This window comes from Rhinatrema bivittatum, chromosome 2, assembly GCF_901001135.1.
Source record: "Rhinatrema bivittatum chromosome 2, aRhiBiv1.1, whole genome shotgun sequence".
Lineage (NCBI taxonomy): Eukaryota > Metazoa > Chordata > Amphibia > Gymnophiona > Rhinatrematidae > Rhinatrema > Rhinatrema bivittatum.
Genome location: NC_042616.1, coordinates 519,947,466 through 519,968,233, shown reverse-complemented (window position 1 = coordinate 519,968,233; position 20,768 = coordinate 519,947,466). Strand labels below are relative to the sequence as shown.

Sequence of the window (20,768 nt, the reverse complement as noted above, 5' to 3'; positions counted from 1 at the left end):
CTCTCCCTGGCACAGAGAGACCATCTCAGAGCAACTAAATAAAGCGCTTAAAAAAAAAACAGGGCTAGCTGGCACTGCAGCCAAATGAAACACAGATATCTTTTTCTATCTAAGTAACTAGCCTAGCTAGCAATTGAATACAGATTTGAGAACTCAGACTAGCTCTGAGTGCATCAACATTCCGCAGAGACAGACCACCTCCCAGCCTCCCCAGATCACCGATGCAAAGAAAGTGCATGGCACCCCGCATGCTTAAGTATATATAGTGCTGGGTCATCAGGAAAAGAGTCACCGACCACTGAGAGAGAGCACGATTGGCTGCTTTGCAAAACTTCTTACTGCTGATACATTGCATTCTGGTCTCCTTGCCAACCTGTCTGACCCACTCTGACAGGGCTGTGAGGTCACTGATGACTCACAGGAAAGGGCTGATTTTAGCTATGGATACACCCAAATGGCATTCTCCAATTTGAAATGGTGGCGAAGAAAAGCGTGCAGCGTCAAACGTATGGAACGGATGATATGTTATATTCATGGGGAATCGCGATACGTTTCGCGACCCCATGAATACAACAAATAGGGACATATACATTGCGGATTGCCAATACGTTGCAAATGAATGCACACCCCTACTATAGGGCTGTTCTAGTTGCTCTATATGCAGACCTAGTGATTCTTAATGGGAAAAGAGCAGTGATCGCCCTAGAAGCAGTGCATTTTGAGTAGGCTATGAAAACTTGGTGCATTGCTTGGTTAATAAAGGATTAAAGCAAGAACAGGAAAAAGAAAGTTTGCTATATAGAGAAACTGCAGCAAAAAAAATAGAAACAATTCATTATGAAGATGTCTGATATGTATTTCCAATTCAAATCTCAGCTGATGAATCACAAACTCCACATAACATTCAAAGATTCAGCATTATCCAGACATCCATACCAAAAGAAGAAAATTATATATAGCCATATACAGTATGTTACACAAAAACATGTATGTTAGAAAAATATAGCCCAATTTATGTTTACATTAAGACCATAAGAATGTACTGTCTGTAATCTATAAATCCAACGTTGTTCCCATTGGCATAAAAAACAATCATAATCCTCCCCTCAGGGAGGGGTGTTAATCCAATCAATAATGGTGACAACACGTCTTTAAGCCAACTAAGGAATATGAACACCAAAAAACTGCATGATGTACTAAGCTATTACAAAATAAAAGAAAGCAGGAAAATGATGTCATTATACAGAATCTGTTGGTATTCAGTAATACTTTCTGTAAAAACAAAAAGAAATTTACCAAAAATATATCATTTGATATAGTCTAGAGGGAGTGCTGACAGCAGAGCCTTCATTTGCTGATGGTAAGTTAGACTTGCTGGGAAAGAATGCTTACTGTACATTCTCACATATAAGCCTAGAATTTTATGCTCCAAAATATGCCTGAAAAACTGAGTTCGGCTAATCCGTGGATCATAACCAAATTTTAGACCAAAGTATGGCTGCTACATATTGAAGCCAATGTGGGCCCACCATGCGTAGCTACCTATCAGTGTATTAGCAAAAATATAAACTAGATGTTATGCTAATTATTTAAAATGACTGATTTTTAATGCAATATTTATGCATTAAGTTTTGTTTTAAATGTTTTATGATAAATCTGTTTTTATTTTTTAAAAAACATACAATAATGAACATTACAATATATATATCTGATTACATACAGTATATTTTTGTAAAACTCTTATGTTCATTTTTCTCTTCCTAGTCCATTTAACTCCCATCCCTTCTCTCAAAACCCAAAACCACCCCTACATTCTATTCCTCCCTTCAAAACCCAAAACCACCCCTCCATTATATTCCTCCCTCCCTCCCTGCACCAATGGAGTTCTTAGATAAAAATACATTAAAGATCTTAACAAGTCCTTAATAAAGTATATTAAAAATCATCTATTAGATATCTATACGATTAAGGAAAAGACTTTTTGAGTCATGTGGTAATGTTAGTATAAAGGGTAGCCAAATTGCATTTATTGCTCTTCTAGTTCTAATTGGCAGAGTGGTATTGGTCAGAGTTTCCATGGTTAATAGATTTATTATAGAAGAATGCCAATATATTATAGAAGGATTTTCTGATGTTATCCAATTTGTCAATATAGCTTTACAAGCCAACAAAAAAACCTTTATAATCCAAAGAATCGAGCTCTTATTTCCTTTGAAAGATTTTGGAATAATTCCAAAAAGTGCCACTAAAGATGAAAAAGGAATTTTAAATCCCACAACCATATTAGCAAAACGGTAAACTTTCTTCCAAAAAATTTGAATTATTGGACAACTCCATAAAGAGTAGGGATGTGAATCGTGTCCTCGATCGTCTTAACGATCGATTTCGGCTGGGAGGGGGAGGGAATCGTATTGTTGCCGTTTGGGGGGGTAAAATATTGTGAAAAATCGTGAAAAAATCGTGAAAAATCTAAAAATCGAAAAAATCGCAAAACCGGCACATTAAAACCCCCTAAAACCCACCCCCGACCCTTTAAATTAAATCCCCCACCCTCCCGAACCCCCCCCCCAAATGACTTAAATAACCTGCGGGTCCAGCGGCGGTCCGGAACGGCAGCGGTCCGGAACGGGCTCCTGCTCCTCAATCTTGTTGTCTTCAGCCGGCGCCATTTTCCAAAATGGCGGCGAAAAATGGCGGCGGCCATAGACGAACACGATTGGACGGCAGGAGGTCCTTCCGGACCCCCGCTGGACTTTTGGCAAGTCTCGTGGGGGTCAGGAGGCCCCCCACAAGCTGGCCAAAAGTTCCTGGAGGTCCAGCGGGGGTCAGGGAGCGATTTCCCGCCGCGAATCGTTTTCGTACGGAAAATGGCGCCGGCAGGAGATCGACTGCAGGAGGTCGTTCAGCGAGGGTTCCGGCGCCTCGCTGAACAACCTCCTGCAGTCGATCTCCTGCCGGCGCCATTTTCCGTACAAAAACGATTCGCGGCGGGAAATCGCTCCCTGACCCCCGCTGGACCTCCAGGAACTTTTGGCCAGCTTGTGGGGGGCCTCCTGACCCCCACGAGACTTGCCAAAAGTCCAGCGGGGGTCCGGAAGGACCTCCTGCCGTCCAATCGTGTTCGTCTATGGCCGCCGCCATTTTTCGCCGCCATTTTGGAAAATGGCGCCGGCTGAAGACAACAAGATTGAGGAGCAGGAGCCCGTTCCGGACCGCTGCCGTTCCGGACCGCCGCTGGACCCGCAGGTTATTTAAGTCATTTGGGGGGGTTCGGGAGGGTGGGGGATTTAATTTAAAGGGTCGGGGGTGGGTTTTAGGGGGTTTTAGTGTGCCGGCTCACGATTCTAACGATTTATAATGATAAATCGTTAGAATCTCTATTGTATTGTGTTCCATAACGGTTTAAGACGATATTAAAATTATCGGACGATAATTTTAATCGTCCTAAAATGATTCACATCCCTAATAAAGAGTGACCCAAGTGCGCTGAAGCTCCTCCACATTTGATACATATATCTGAATTAGAAAAACCTGCTCTGTATGCTTGATGTTGAGATATGTACATTCTATAGATGATTTTATATCGAGTCTCACGTAGAAGCATATTGCATGTAATTTTTCGTGTCATGACAAAAGCAGCCTTAAGCGCTTCAATAGATAAGGAGACGCCGCCGAACGCCATCCAGACTCTGCCCCCCTAGGCTCGCGCGCGTGCAGAGGGAACCTTTGAAGGGCCTCTGGTGCGAAAACAGAGCCAGGCCCCTATGCTGACGTCCGATGCCCGGGGGATTTAAACCCGGCGTCTGACTCTAGATCCTCGCCTTGCAACGTGGTCGACTCGGTGTGAGTAATCAATTGCTGTACTGCCTACCTGCCTGCCTGATCCTGTTCCTGCCTGCCCGCTTGCCTGCCTGATCCTGCCCGCCTGCCTGTTCCTATCCGCCTGGCCTCCCGCTCCTGTTCCCACCTCGGAACCTTCCTCGGATTGCCTTCTGGTCTTGACCCTGGTTCATCTCTTCGTCCATGTCGTCTGCTGCCTGCCCTGACCCTGGTTTGTCATCTCATCTATGCCAAATGCTGCCTGCCTCTGATCCTGGTCTGTGCCCCCGTCTATGTCGCCTGCCGCTCTCCTAAGTCCCAGCGGCCTGGGTCCCTATGGGCTCCTCCCGGGGGGACCACGGGCTTCCAGGGCGAAGCCACCTAAGTCCCAGCGGCCCGGGCCTCCACAGGCTCCTCCTGGAGGGGCCACGGGCTTCCAAGGTAAAGATCGCCTGTCTTCAGTCGCGGCACCGCCTTCCGACCTTCTTCTCTGCGAAGACCTACTCCATCTCCTCTTCGCCGGTCGGACCAAGGATCCACCGCCCGATACTCAACAATGCTCGTGATTTAGGTATAATCATTGGCAGTGAATTTAACTTTAGAAAACACATTTCTACCAAACTCAGAAAAGAATACAATAAACTCTTAACTCTTGGATGCTTAAAACCGCTCTTAACCCAATCTGATTTTAGAACTGTAATACAATTATTGATTTTCGCAAACATGGATTATTGCAATTCTCTTCTACTTGGTCTTCCATTGTCTTCAATATGTCCTTTAAATTTTTTACAAAATGCAGCTGCCAGAATCTTAACAGACATGAAGAAATATGATCACATAACTCCAATATTAATATCTCTACCCTGGCTCCCAATCAAATACTGAATCAGTTACAAATTTCTATGCATATTGCACAAAATTATTTATGGTGAACAAACTGATTGGCTAAATGCTGCCATATGTCTCCATGATCCACAACAGAACTTAAGATCCATGAACAAATATCTGTTAACCATTCCCTCAGTCCAATCAGCCCACCTTAGTCAGGTTAGGGCTAGAGCCATTTCACTTGCCAGTCCTAAAATATGGAACTCCCTGGCAAACGAACTACATTTACAATCGGATTTAAAGTTTTTCAGAAAAGGCCTAAAGACATGGTTATTTAACAAGGCTTATCAGGACTCAGAATAATATCTATGTGAGAACTCTGGTGCAGTAGCCTGTTTCTTTGTCAAGGCCCATTTCCTTTTTATTTATGTATTCCTTTATCTTCTTTTTTCGATGAAACTTTACTGTAAGCTCTGATTTTATTTTCTTTTACTTGTATTTATAACTTAATTAACTTTGTGTTTTTATTTTATTTTAGTTTAAATAATTGTAACTATGTAAACCGTTGTGATGGCACTCCCGAATGACGGAATACAAAATCAATCAATCAATAAATAAAATAAATTAAGAACTGGGGTATGTTTTGTGAAAAGAAGCACCTATTCTGAGGGAATGGGTATCACCTTAACCAAAATGGAATCCAACTGCTGGTGCTAACAATTAAAAAGGAAATAGAACAGCTTTTAAACTAATCTATAAAAGAAATCCAACAGTTGCTCTGTAGAGCATACTTTGGAGCATGGTGTCCATAAAAGATAACTTTAAACAAAGGAATATAGATTGTTATGACCATGCGGAAGTGGACAAAATTGATTCCAAATTACCTAAATCATCTACTTGTAAGAGGGTTATAGAAAAGAACACTTTGAGATGTTTGTGAGCAAACACCAGCAGCCTGAAAAATAAAATGGGAGAGTTAGAGTGTATGACACTAGAAAAAGAAATTGACATGATGGGCATCTCAGGGACCTGGTAGAAAAAGGACAACCAGTGGGACATGGCGATACTAGGGTACAAATATATTTAAATGACAGAGCAGAAAGAAGTGTTGGTGGCATGACAGAATATGTCAAAGATTCAATAGAATCATATATCTTGCAAGACACTAACTGCAATCTGGAATTTTTATGGATACAAATTCCATGCATGACAAGGAGGAATATAGTGCTGAGGGTTTACTAATGCCTACCTAACCAAGGAGGTGAAACAGACAGTGAAATAGTAGGAGAGATTAGACAGGCTACTAAGAATGGAAATACAATAATGGGAGACTTCAATTACCCTAACATTGATTGGGTGAATGTCTCATTAGGGCATGACAAGATTAAGTTTATGGACATCATAAATGACTGCTTCATGGTGCAATAGGCCCTAGAACCAATGAGAGATGGGGCTATTTTAGTCCTTACTATAATGCAGGATTTAGTGCAAGAGATAACAGTGAAAGAGCTACTTGGCAACAGTTATAAACATACAACTTTATAAGAGGATACTATGATAAGATGAAGAAACTAGTTGGAAGAAAATAAAAAAGGAACAGTTACAAGGGTTAAAAGTCTACATGAGTCATGGAGGCTATTAAAAACCCCATTTTGGAAGCCCAGATAAAATACATTCCTCAAATTAAGAAAGGTCAAAAGAACAAGCACCTGCCAGCATGGCTAAATGGTACTGTGAAAGAAACTATCAAAAACAAAAAAACAAAGCATCTTTTAAAAAAAATGGAAAGCAGGGCTTAAAGTAGAAATTATGAATATAATAACATAAGAAGTGCCATGCTGGGTCAGAATAAGGTCCATTGAGTCCTGCATCCTGTCTCCAACAGTGGCCAGCCTGGGTCACAAGGAATTTGTTGCCAAAGGATGTGGTTAGTGCAGTTAGTATAGCTGTGTTTAAAAAAGGATTGGATAAGTTCATGAACGAGAAGTCCATTACCTGCTATTAATTAAGTTGACTTAGATAATAACCACTGCTATTACTAGCAACGGTAACATGGAATAGACTTAGTTTGTGGGTACTTGCCAGGTTCTTATGGCCTGGATTGGCCACTGTTGGAAACAGGATGCTGGGCTTAATGGACCCTTGGTCTGACCCAGTATGGCATGTTCTTATGTTCTTATGTTCTTAAGTCTACCTGACTAAAAATGGTATAATGGCAAAGAGCCCACAAGAATATGTGTGTATCTACCATTTAGATGCCCAGTCTCCTAGTCTCACAAGATCCTTCTGCTGTTCTTTACAATTTTCTCTCATTCTGTGTCTATGGGAAAAAATGCTTAATAAATCACCCACCCAAATCATTTTTTCTTTGTGATAACTCAAAAGGAACTGAATCAAATCAGTGTAATTCTAAAGAAAGTGCTAGAGCAAATTGACAAATTAGTAGCAAACAACTGGGATGGCATTCACAAAAGAGTTCTAAAAGAACTCAAATATGAAGTAACAGGCCTATTACTAGAAATCTGTAACTATTATTCAAATCTGGGTCTGTATCTGAGGACTGGAGGGTAGAAAATGTACTGCCAATGTTCAAAGAGGACTTCAGGGGCTGACCTGAGCAACTATAGACCAGTGAGCCTGATGTCTGTGCCTGGTAAAATGGTGAAAGCTATTATTATGAACAAAATTAATGATCATATAGATAAAAATGGTATAATGGGAAAGAGCCCGCAAGTATATGTGTTCATCTTTTATAATGTATAATTTCTCTGCTCCTTTCCAATCCCCTAGTCTATACCTCGCTTTTTGTCCTTGGTCTTACTATCCCCATCCCCCTTTTTCCCTTTTTTAATCCCCCTGCAATGTCTTTAAACGTGTTTGTATAATCCTCTGCTTACGATCTCCTAGCGCCCTCAGAGTGTACAGTCTGTGAAGTTTTTTATTGTATTATTGTATTTTTGTGAAATTGTTATTATTGTACATATAATACGGTCCTCTATTGTTTATATAATTAGGTTATCCCTAGCTGTACCTCCCCCTAGGTATTCCCCCCTAGGTACAGTCTGTAAAGTTGTTATTGTACATTTTATACTGTCTGCTATTGCTTATATAATAAGGTTATCACTACCTGTACCTCCCCCCAGGTACTGTTCCTAACTCGCCTTCCTCCTTACTGCTTTCCTTCTCTGCTGCAGCTTTTTCTCCTCTCTTCTCGTCCGCTCCCCTTCCCCCTCCCTGTTTTTTGTATTTTCTATCCTGTCAGTTATTTTGCAAACCAGCGTGATATTCCCACGAATGTCGGTATAAAAAAAGTTAAATAAATGGATTTAGTGAAAGGGAGTTGTGCCTTACTCTATTAGAATTCTTTGAAGGTGTAAGCAAGCAGATGGATATAGTGTATTTGGATTTAAAGAGGGCATTTCATAAAGTTCCTCATGAGAGACTCCAGAAAATTAAAAAGCCATGGGATAAGAAGTGTTGTCTCAATGTGGATTGGTTAATGTTAAAAGATAGGAAACAAAGAGTAGGACTTGATATTTATTTATTTATTTGTTTGTTTGTTTGTTTGTTTGTTTATTTATTTATTTATTTATTTATTTAATTAACAGCTTTTCTATACTGACATTAGAATACACATCATATCGGTTTACATTTTAATAGCAGGTGGAAATTACAAAGAACAGGGGAGGGGGAGTGGACAACCGATAAACAAGAGGTAGGAGGCTTGATAACAGCGAGCCTGAAAAATTGAATTAATAAGGTGTGAAAAAGAAAGAGATGGAACATAATTTGCAAGTTTTACATGATCACATATTTTACATCATTACAGTGGGCTTATTGCTAGGAACGATGTGAAGGTGAGAGGGGGGCAGGAGTCATCGAATTTAATCCGGGAAAGCCTGGTGAAAGAGCCAGGTCTTTAGCATTTTCCTGAATTTAAATGGACATGGCTTCAGGCAGAGATTGGGAGGTAGAGCATTCCATGAGTGGGGCCGGCAATAGAGAGGGCACAGTCCCTTGTAGCTGTAAGTCAGGCCTTCTTAAGTGGGTGGACTTATAATGTGCATTTGAGGTTCGTTCTGGTAGGGCGGGAGGATTGTGTGAGTTGTAGTAGTTCACTGAGCCACGAGGAGTTATGTTTGTGGATAGATTTGTGTATGATAGTGAGGGTTTTGAACAGGATGTGGGATGAGATGGGGAGCCAGTGTAGGTCTTTGAGGATGGGGGTTATGTGGTCTGTTTTGCGTGCATTGCTGATTATCCTTGCCGTTGCATTTTGTAATATCTGGAGGGGTCTGATGGTGGAGTAGGGGAGGCCAAGGTACAGGGAGTTGCAGTAATTCAGCTTGGATGATAAGGTAGCTTGGATGACAATTTTGAGATCATGTGTATGGAGAAGGGGCTTGAGCTTTTTTATAACATTGAGCTTGTAGAAACCTCCTTTTATAACGGAGGTAATGTGATTTTTTTAGGTTCAGTTGTGGGTCTATTAGAACACCTAGGTTTCGTACAGGGGGCTGTGAGGTGAAGGAAATGGTCATAGGGTCGTTGGAGGGAGTGAGCTTAAAGGTCTGGTGGTTGTGGATAAGAAGGAGCTAGTTTTTTGCAGAGTTGAGAGCAAGTTGAAGGGATGTGAGTAGTAAGTTAATAGATGAGAGGCATTTCTCCCAGAATCTTAGGGTTACAGTTAGAGATTCACGGATAGGGATGATGATTTGGACATCATCTGCGTAAATGTAGAATTTGAGACCGAGATCTGATAGATGATGACAGAGGGGGAGGAGGTATATGTTAAAGAGAGTGGAGGAGAGGGAAGAGCCTTGAGGAACTCCTTGAGAAAGGGTGAAATGAGTGGATTCTGAGATGCCTAGTTTAACAGAGAAACGTCTGTTGGCTAGGTAGGATCTGAACCAGAGGAGGGCTGTGCCAGAGATGCCGATGTTGGCTAGACAGGAGATGAGGAGATTGTGGCTTATCGTGTCAAAAGCCGCAGAGATGTCAAGGAAAGCGATGAGGAAATTATGACCTTGGTCAAGGCCAGTGAGGATGAAGTCCGTGAGGGATAGTAAGAGGGTTTCGGTGCTTAGGTTTTTGCGAAAGCCAAACTGTGAGGAGTGAAGTATGTTGTTATCTTCAAGGTAGTCCATGAGTTGGGTGTTTACTAGGGATGTGCAGAGCAAAAGTTTATGTTCATAAGTCCATAAGTCGAAAGGGGGTCCCATTTGCGGTCAATATGGACATATGGAGAATTCCATAAGTTGAGTCTATGTCCATACGTGCAAATAAAAATTTAAACCCCTCACCCTCCTTAATCCCCCCCCCAAGACTTACCAAAACTCCCTGGTGGTACAGCAGGGAGTCAGGACGCCATTTCTGAACTCCTTTGCGAGGAGCACGTGACGTCGGCATCACGTCGGAGTGACGCGGCGTCACGTGATTCCCCACGCGATCGCTCCGGGACCCTTGTTGCACCCAAAAGGAACTTTTGGCCAGCTTGGGGGGGTCATTACTCCATCGCTCCGGGACCCTCGTTGCTCCGTCGCTCCGGGACCCTCGTTGCACCCAAACGTTCCTTTTGGGTGCAACGAGGGTCCCGGAGCAAACGCGCAGGGAATCACGTGACGCCGCGTCACTCCGACGTGACGCCGACGTCACATGCTCCTCGCAAAGGAGTTCAGAAATGGCGTCCTGACTCCCTGCTGTACCACCAGGGAGTTTTGGTAAGTCTTGGAGGGGGGGATTAAGGAGGGTGAGGGGTTTAAATTTTTATTTAGGATCAACAATCGCGATTTCCAACTTATTCAACATAGCTATGTTGAATAAGTTGGAAATCCGATCGTTTTCACCTCATCACTTTTTTAAGTTAAAAAAAATAATAAGTTGCGTTTTACATTTAAGTTCAAAACGAATGCACACCCCTAGTGTTTACTACCTTCTCCATGATTTTAGAGATGAGGGGGAGATTGGAGATGGGACGGTAGTTGGCTGGGTCTTTGGGGTCAAGAGAAAGCTTCTTGATGAGGGGTTTGACTACAGCATGTTTTAGGGGATCGGGAACTGAACCGGTAGAAAGGGAGCAGTTAATAATATCTGCTGGGGGTTGAGCAATGATATTAGGTATGGAAAGTAGCGTTTTCATGGGTATAGTATCAGATGGATGGGATGCAGGCTTAGTTCATTTGAGGATTGCTTCAATTTCCTTAGAGGAGGTGAGGTCAATGGTGTCAGTGTCCAGTGGAGTAAGGTGAAAAATGGAGTGCTCTAAGGATCTGTCCCGAGACTAGTGTAGTTCAACTTTTTTTTTTAATTTATATTCTGCTTTTCAGGTACTTCAATGCAAATTACATTCAGTTACTGTAGGTATTTCCCTATCCCCAGAAAGCTTACAATCAGGGATAGTAATTTTCAACACGCACTGACATACGGGCTGACGAACACACGCACGGGCATACATGTGCGTGTGTTCGTCAGCCCGTGCCCAGTAAAGCAGTCATTTTATAACAATTGCAAGTTTATGTGAACATTTTATAAAATAGCCTGACTTTGCGCACATGTACATGCAATTTTAAGTGGGTGTGTGCCTGTATGCGCAAATGCTGCTTTTTCCACGTAAGTGGGGGGATTTTAAAAGACACGTTCTGATGCAATTGCCAATTTTCCCAGTTTTTTCCAGGACACCCAGTTAAGGGCTAGGATTCCAAATCCCCCTAGTTTAATACCCTTCCTTCCCCCCTCACCCCGTTACACCCTTAAAAACCCGCTGATCTATCTAGACTGTTTTGTTTTATAAGTTACCTATCATCGATAGCAGAAGCAAAGTTACACTGCAGGGGACCCTGGCACACACCAGTGCATGTATTTAAGTGCTAATTTCAAGTTTAAATCCAGGAATGCCCATGTTCCGCCCACATGTGACTCTTTTTTAAAAACTTTTCAGTTGTGCATGCAGCAACAAGTATGCATGTTTCCGGCGGCTTTTAAAATCCGCTCAGTGCACGCCATCTGACAGATTCACATATCCCCTAATTTCGGTGTGTGATGGGCCTTTAAAATTCACTTTTAAGTTTATACCTGGGGCAATGGAAGGTGAACTGGCTTGCCCAGGGTCAAAGGGAATGGCAGTGGGGGTTAAGCCCTGGCTTTCTTGATTTACAGTCTGCTGCTCTAACCACTAGGCTACTCCTCTACTCCATGATTAGAGCAGCAGGCTGTGAACCACTAGTCATTTTTGGGTCATCTGCAAATTCCATTCATTAATGACCTGGATGGGGGAGCAACTAGTGACGACAAATTTGCAGATGACTCAAAAATATTCAGGATAGTTAAAATACAGGCAGATTGTGAAGAACTATAGAAGGACCTTGCGAGACTAGATATCTGGGCATCTAAATGGCAGATGAAATTGAATGAGGACAAGTGAAACGAGATGCACATAGAGAAAAATAACCCTAATTTTGGATATGCAATGATGGATTCCATATTAAGAGTAACCACTCGGGAAAAGAATTGGAAAATAAAACGAATGGAGAAAATCATAATACCTCTGCATTGATCAATAATGTGGCCATACCTTGAATACTGTATGACATTCTGGACATCTCATCTCAAAACAGTTATAGTGGAATTAGGAAAGGTACAGAAAAAGGAAACAAAAATGGTTAAAGGGTTGTAATAGCCCCAAAAAAAGAATGGATAAAAAGGTTAGAGTTCTTCAGTTTGCAGAAGAGATGATTGAGAGGGGATAAGATAGTGGTCTACAAAAATATGAGTGAGGTGGAAGAGGTTAATAGAGAATGTCTATTTGCCCTTTGAAATAAATGCTAGAACTAAGGGAAATTCCTTGAAGATAACAGGTAGACCTCTGAAAACAAATTGAAAAAAGTATTTTTGCACACAACACTCAAATCAAACTGTGGTCAAGGATGTGGTCAAGGCAACTAGAAGAGTTGGGTTTAAAAAGGGTGTGGGCAAGTTCCTGGAAGAAAAGGCTATAAATAGTTATTAATCAGGTCAGTCAGGGAGACTTATCACTCTTCATAGGTAGTGATCAGCAAGAAAAAAGATATATATTTTGGAATTGGCCACTGGGCTTGATGGACCTTTAGTGTGACCCAGCATGACACTTATGTTCTTATGATATCTTTTTTGCAGTCTACCTCCAAAAATCACAGATAACATAGACCTGGTGTTCTTGAACTGGTGTAGCAGAAAGACAAGGAAATGGTCTTTATAGACCCAACAAAAGATTTTGATACAATCAACCACAATGGCCTATGGAAAATCCTCCAGAAAGTTGGCTGCCCAGAGACATTTCTCTTCATCGTTAGACCTTTCTATGAAAGGATGCAGGCCATGGTTTAGGAATACAGTGAATCCTCTTATTCCTTGTTATTCTTAAATGGAAAAAAATCATGGCTGCATACTGGTGCCAACACTATTTCTATTGTCTTTTCCATGATGCTTCTTGATGCCTCCTAGGACACGGACCAGATGGTAGACTATTAAACAGAGACAGCTTCATGCTCACTTTAAGGTGGTGGAATCATTGTCGGATACTTGATGTTTGTGGATGACTGTGCACTAGTAGCCACTCATTGGAGAACATCCAAGTTATCATAGACCAGTTCGCCCAGGTAGCAGGAAACTTTGGGTTCACCATCAGCCTGAAAAAAAAACAAAACAGAGGTCATGTACCAGCCCAATGTCAAGCCTACAATTTTCAACTGAACTGAACATAATTAACAAATTCTGTTAATTTTGAAGCATGCGTTCTAACTCAACCAATGTTGACAATGAGATTATACAATGCATTGCCAAAGCAAGATTTTCCTTTGGCAGACTCCATCATCCTCTATGCAAAGAGAGAGAGGTGAGATTACTGACTGAGTTCATAGTGAAGGCATATAAAAAATGGAAAATAGGTGTCTTTATTAAGCTATAAAATATAATATTAAGAACATATTCTGACATCCCTATTTTAATTAAGTAGATCACTTTAAACAAAAATTTAATTTGCTACAATATTTAAAAAAATGGTCATCAGTAAGCAATTTTTTTCAAAAATATTTATTGAAATATTACCCCATTACAAAAATAAATGTTGAAGCATAGAATGTGCAAAATTTCCAAAACCAGTATCATATTAAATCTCTAAAACGTAACCTCCACACACCCACACTCATTCATTCATTCATCGCATTAAAAATCATTATGCAAATACAAATCACTACAATTAGATTCAATATTGTGCAGTTCTTGTACTCTAGATATACATCTAGTTATAATCTTTATTAAATTACAATTTATTTTTTCCCTATTAAGTTCCTGTAAAATTTCTTAGATTCTAAATAAATATCTTATCACAATCTTTACAACCCATCCGTTTATTTGTTTCGACAAATCCAAAATGGCTTCTTCAGAGGATCATTATGGAGAAACAACTTGGAATCAATGAATGAACTGCACTCAAAAGCTCTATTATTTTCTTAAAGATCTAAATATAAGTAGAAAGAAGACTTTCTTTGTATCTTCATTTATATAATACATAACTGTTCCAATGATGCTTCACAAAGTGCAATGTTTGTTCTCATGAAATAAAATGGAATTGTTCCAATAAAGTCTCATGATCTTTCTTGATATGTATATCCTGATGATATTGTAGTAATCAATTTTCTTGTTCATATGATCGGACACAACTTTAAATAATCCAAAATATATGAAACACTTGTTTCTTCACAAATTCTAACAAACAGTGCTTTCTGCCTCTCCTCCAATTCTAAATGAAATAGGCTCTATTTATTTAGAGTATAACAAATTATTCAGGGATTTAATGGGGAAACAAATCATGGTGGTTTGTATTTCCATAATGATTTTTAATGGGATGAATGAATGTGTGTTTGTGGGTTAAGTTTTAAAGATTTAATATAAGATACTGGTTTTTTAAATTTTGTACACTGTAACAGTAACCTTCAAACTGGTGTGTGGGCAAGGGTCGCGGCTGTTTTATAACATATATGCTCATATGCACTTGTGTTATAAAATAGCCTGGCTGCATGCACATGTGCACCAAATTTTAAGTGGGCACACACGTCCGCACATATCCCACTTCTACCATGTAAATCGGGGAATTTTAAAAGAGGCATGCACCGACACAAAAGGAAAAGAATAAAAAAAGAAAGGCCATTTCCGTTCCTTCATTATTTGCAGGCTTCACTGCTATCACTTGTAGTTTCATTTGTGGGTCAAGGATTGCTCTTAATATCATATCAATGAACACATATAAATTTAGTCAAAGGGAGTTGATGAAAACTCATACATCATCATTGACAGAACACTCTAGGGATGTGCAGACAAAAAGTTTATGTTCATAAGTCCATAAGTCGAAAAGGGGGGTCAATTTCGGTCAATATGGACATATGGAGAATTCCATAAGTTGAGTCTATGTCCATACGTGCACCGGTTCCCTAAATAAAAATTTAAACCCCTCACCCTCCTTAATCCCCCCCCAAGACTTACCAAAATTCCCTGGTGGTCCAGCGGGGAGTCAGGAAGCCATTCCTCTATTCCTTTGCGAGGACCACGTGACGTCCGCGTCACGTCGGAGTGACGCGGCCGTCACGTGGTTCACCGCGGTTCCGCTCCCGGATCCCTCGTTGGAAACAAACTGAACTTTTGGCCAGCTTGGGGGGGGCCTCCTGACCTCCCCAAGCTGGCCAAAAGTTCCGTTTGTGTCCAACGAGGGGTCCGGGAGCAGAACCGCGGTGGACCACGTGACGGCCGCGTCACTCCGACGTGACGCGGACGTCACGTGCTCCGCGCAAAGGAATAGAGGAATGGCTTCCTGACTCCCCGCTGGACCACCAGGGAGTTTTGGTTAGTCTTGGGGGGGATTAAGGAGGGTGAGGGGTTTAAATTTTTATTTAGGATCAACGATCGCGATTTCCAGCGTATTCAACTTAGCTATGTTGAATACGTTGGAAATCCGATCGTTTTCGCCTCATCACTTTTTTAAGTTAAAAAAAAAAAATAAGTAGCGTTTTACATATAAGTTCAAAACGAATGCACACCCCTAGAACACTCCATCATATATCAATCTATCTATTTATCTATCTATATATGTATGAATGTAAAGTGATGTAGGCAGAGACTTAGAGTTTGCTCAATTCTACTGGATAGGTTGCACAGCTGTTTTACGTCTGGGGGAAACCTAACTCTGGGAAACCCTAGACACATGGTTAAGGTCAGTCAGTGAAGCCTTAGATCTGCTGTGTCTTACCGGCATCTAGTCTTTGTGATCAGGCTTCTGGCATACCAAGTTCAGAAATCTCAGTACTTACAATAGTGAGACCTTTTTGATGGTATAAACAGTAAAGACTTGTTATCATGGCTGGGATTGGTCCCTCATTACTTTGAATTAAAACACACTACTCCAGAATCATTCTGTCTTTCACACTATGCTCTTTTATTATCCAATGGCAGAGCATACAATTAAAGCAGGGCAGTCTCAGGCTCCAAACTCAACAAAGTTCCATTTCTCCAGGGACTAGAGGATTTGTGACTTTTCAACTGAAGCATAGCAGTCTTAATTTTAAAACACATAACAAACAAACAGCCTTTAAACAATTTTGTGTTTGTTTAGTTCTTCAAGTCCAAAAGCATTGTGAATACTCAATTATTAATACCTTCAGCTGTCATAGATTCCGTTCTTTTACTATGCCAAATACATCCATTAAGCCCATCTATAGTGGTTAAGCTCCTTGGAGTCAAAACACAGTTCATGTCCAGTTAATGGGAGATTCAGTTTCTTAGGACTTCAATGTCTAGCCCTCTAATTGATCTATATATCAATTTCAATTCTTCCGGAAGTAGTAATACTGCTTTTCAACAATCTATAGTATAGTTCAGCTCTTCAGAATCTAAGACACAGCTATTATTCAATTCATGACAGTTTTTTCAATTAATGAATCACAGTCTATGTTGTCCCATTTCCCCTGCCTGGACCCCTCACAGAATAACAGCATAGCTTATCTTCTTTTACAACAAAGTTTCCCCAAAGCCATTAATTAAGTAAGATAAAGGGTCTCTCTATTAATAGTTTTAAAGATGGACTTAGCTTTAATTCTGTGGGTCCATAGACATGGTTTCTAATTCTTCCTTGGTGGTTTCCTCCTCTCAGCTAGTGCAAAAGCATCCTTATTCATTGCACCTTCTAGCCTATTTATCACACTGGAGCACCAATTGCACTCTGCTTATACAGTACACACACTAGAAGTGCAAGAATGAGTATTTTCTGGTCAAAGTTCAAAAAGTAATATTTTACTTTTATTGCAGCTACTCCTCTTACTTAAACACAAACTTGTGCAGCAAAACCGCCAACACGGACCCGTGTTTCGCCAGTCCGGCTGCTTTGGGGGGGGACAATTTTAACAACAACAGTCTGAAATAAACAAAAATACATAAAAACCAGAAATCAACAACGTGGGAAACCAAAGCAGATGTAGACCAAGCAATAACATTGTATATTGAAACGTACCTGTGTCAATATCAGCATAGATTTATGTATACATTTTTCATCGGGAGCGCACTCTAGCAGACTATAATTTATTGCAGGGGCAGCTGATAACGTATATCACCCCAGATGAGTCACAATCAATTTCCCCGTACAGTGTAAAAATATGTTTAGTATTCGGGTGTATAAATTCAGTAATCATCGAGGTGTGCTCACAAACAGAGCAATGGCCACAAGGTTTATGGATGCCCTTATGCTGTGAAATATTTCTGGTCAAGAAGGTGGAATGTACTAATATGTCCTTGTACTAATATGTACTAATATGCCCCTGCAATGAATTATATGTAGGGAAGACGTCCCGCAGAATTAAGACTAGGATTATAGAACACAAATCCAGTATTAAAACAATAAGAGAGAAAGCACCTTTGGTGTCACATTGGACAGAAATGTCACATACCATAGCAGATTTATATTTCTTTGTTATTGACATTGTTACTCCCCCCGCAAGAGGAGGGGATTTCCCCTCCATGCTTCTGAGGCGGGAACAAAAATGGATTTTCCTTTTAAATACAGTCTCCCCGTATGGACTCAATAGTGAGCTTGAGTGGAGTCACTTTCTCTGACAAGTATATTGACGTCATGCCTTAGGCAATGTTGATTGGTTAATGTAGCCGGCCCAGCCATTGGTGTGTGTGTTTCACGCCAAAAGTATAGCATTTAAATCCCTGCCCTTTAGTCTGCTAGTGCGCTCCCGATGAAAAATGTATACATAAATCTATGCTGATATTGACACAGGTGCGTGTTTAAGTAAGAGGAGTAGCTGCAATAAAAGTAAAATATTCCTTTTTGAACTTTGACCAGAAAATACTCATTCTTGCACTTCTAGTGTGTGTACCTTCTAGCCTATTGCCATGGTACTGCTGATTTCACCTTGCTCAGGTTCCCACAGCCCCTGGTTAGTAGGGCACCGAGGAAATGTAGTCCCTGAAGCAGCCATCTTAGCTTTAACTTCTCTTTAAACCAAATAGCTGCTGCCTTGAAGTTTTAAAGAGGTGTCTTTCTGTGCAGGATCTTGTAAGACTTCTGCAGATTGATTACTATTAGATAGATAGGTAGACAGATGGATAGATAGATAGATTACATAGATATAAAGTGAAAATTTACAAGTGGCACAAAATCATACAAAAAAGGAAGAGTCTAGTGCATAAACTGCTTCAAGGTATAAGGTAGACTAACCTCCTTTATTATAAATACTACTAATCAACTCTTTAAAGAGTAATATTTGTAAATGCAAAATTCTTATCAAAATATCAAACCTTTAATCAAAACTACTGTAAGTAGCAGCTGCATTTTGTATATAAATATTATTGAATTTCCTTAAAGGAACAAATCTCACAAAGTTAAAAAATTACATTCCATTCAGTCCACTATTCATACCATATATAATAAAATCTGATGGATTAATACTTATCCACAGCAAGACATATAACTAAAAACACTTTTCTCACTGCTATAGAGATGCTATACACTTCATGTGGCAAGCAAACAAATCCTGTTTTATCTGCAAGTGTTTATATGCTCCGGGTGAGCAGTATCCATTCAAAAGTACATTAATCGCTGTTGTTAGATGTTAAACCTCCGCATAAGTCTTTGTTTACCCACAAGTTTGCATATGGCTGTAAAATATAAAGGAATAATTCCTTGCTGGCTGCAATAAAATGTTAAGTAGGACCCCTACAAAAGCCTTCATTTCACCCTCTCATGGTCTTCTTCAGGGGGAACAGCAAAGGATATTATAAGTTATTTCAACAAAAATCTTTCAACTGAAATGTCAAATAACAAATCGGACATTTCTGTAGTGGTTCCAAAATCCTTATGGCTTCCATCAGGTCCCATTGACCCATTTATAAAAACATATATGGAATTGGTACTTAGTGATCTCACAAAGGTAGAGAGACTGAAAACACAATGAAATAGTAATATTTCAAAACAGGAAAGTGAGGCATTTTTTCAGTTAAGAGATCATCCAGATATTGTGGTAAAACCAGCAGATTTCAGGAACATCCTATGGTTGCTTTCACACATAGTGAAAATGTAAAAGATAAAATTTTCAACTCTGTTTTACCCATTGTTGCAGACAGTCTAAAACCTTCAATAATAGGTCACAAGGCATGTGACAATTGTTCTATGTGTGACACTGCCATCTCTACACATATGTGGCAAGATCCTCACTCAGGTCGTCAATTTAAAATATGGCGCAACACAGACTGTACATCTCAGCATGTCATTTATGCTATTAAGTACCCATGCAACCTTTTATATGTGGGATGGAAAAAGAGAAAAATCCACACCCGCATGATTGAACACAAAAGCCGTATTGCAGCTGAGAAACTGCAGGCACCCATTGTCCAACATTATTTCCAAAAATTACATTCTTTTATGAACCTGCGAAGGTGGGTGATTGAGCAGATCATTCCTTCTGTGCAGGGGGATGATTGTCAGATGAGATTAAACCATTGGGAACAATACTGGATATATAAATTGAATACTATTTCACCACAGGCTCTTAACACAGGAATTGATTAGTATTCACTGATCTATAAATTTACCACAGATAAAAATTATGTCATGGTTCATCATGTATTTTAATTGGAGGTGTCTTCCTCTTCAAACAAATGTATGGGTCAATAAAATGGAGTTTGAACTTCTGGGGTGAACCTTGAACTTGGCATTCAGACTTGCAGGGATGGTGACAATGATGTGTGCGGTTGTTTTTGTGTTAGGTCAAATGCTGGTATTCTATTTTATTTACACTTTGTTCTTTTTATAGTCATCTATTTGAAAAAATGTATGAAATACTAATCCCTTGATGCAAAAACAAAAAATTACAAAAATAGATGTACAAGTGGGACCAATGATTATACATAAAGCAATGAAGGCATATACACCGGGAGTGCTCATTATGAGGCCCCAGTAAAAACTGTCTTTATGCCTTTTTTTGTTAGTAGGTGTATAAGTACTTGCATTTTCTGACATCTTGGTGAGATATGACTATGGGAGCCGACATCTTCTGAGTGTATAAATAGCTGCAATGGTCTATGAGTTTGGTCTGTACAGTTTGGTGCAACCAATGTAAACTAGATCGCACGGGCAGTGTAAAGCATAAATGTCCGATCGGGTGGGGCAGTCTGAATAGCTTATGCGATTTAGCGCATAGCCTGTGCTGGGATGAATCCATGCGATACCTGTGATTGTCATTTCACAAAGATCACAGTTTTGACAGCTGTGATGTCTTTTAGCTTCATCTGTGATATGAGACCCAGGGATGCAGCATGTTATTATAAAATAGCCTGAGTGCATGCATATGTGCGCACAAGTTATAAAACTGCTGTGTCCCTGGGTGCACGCCGACATACATGCGCCAATGTGTGCCAGTGTGCCACTTTGAAAGTTACCATCCCTATATTTAAAAGTATGTCAAATTTTGTGATTTTACAGGATTGTTCTGGGAGAGGTAGTGATAGGAGACATTATGTTTGTTGAGTTTAATTACCAAAATTGAGATGGGAAGGGATTTTGAAAGTGGCCTATGGGTCTAAAAGTTAATTGGGAT

The 20,768-nt window shown here is 40.2% G+C and overlaps 1 long non-coding RNA gene across 1 annotated transcript in view; it reads right to left on the bottom strand.

Moving 5' to 3' along the window:
• The window catches only part of LOC115085125, a 234,427-nt gene that overhangs the window by 56,587 nt on the left and 157,072 nt on the right, over nt 1–20,768 (bottom strand). Inside the window, exon 4 of the long non-coding RNA XR_003854741.1 lies at nt 13,175–13,310. This is a non-coding gene — a long non-coding RNA (uncharacterized LOC115085125). The remainder of the gene's footprint in view (nt 1–13,174; nt 13,311–20,768) is intronic.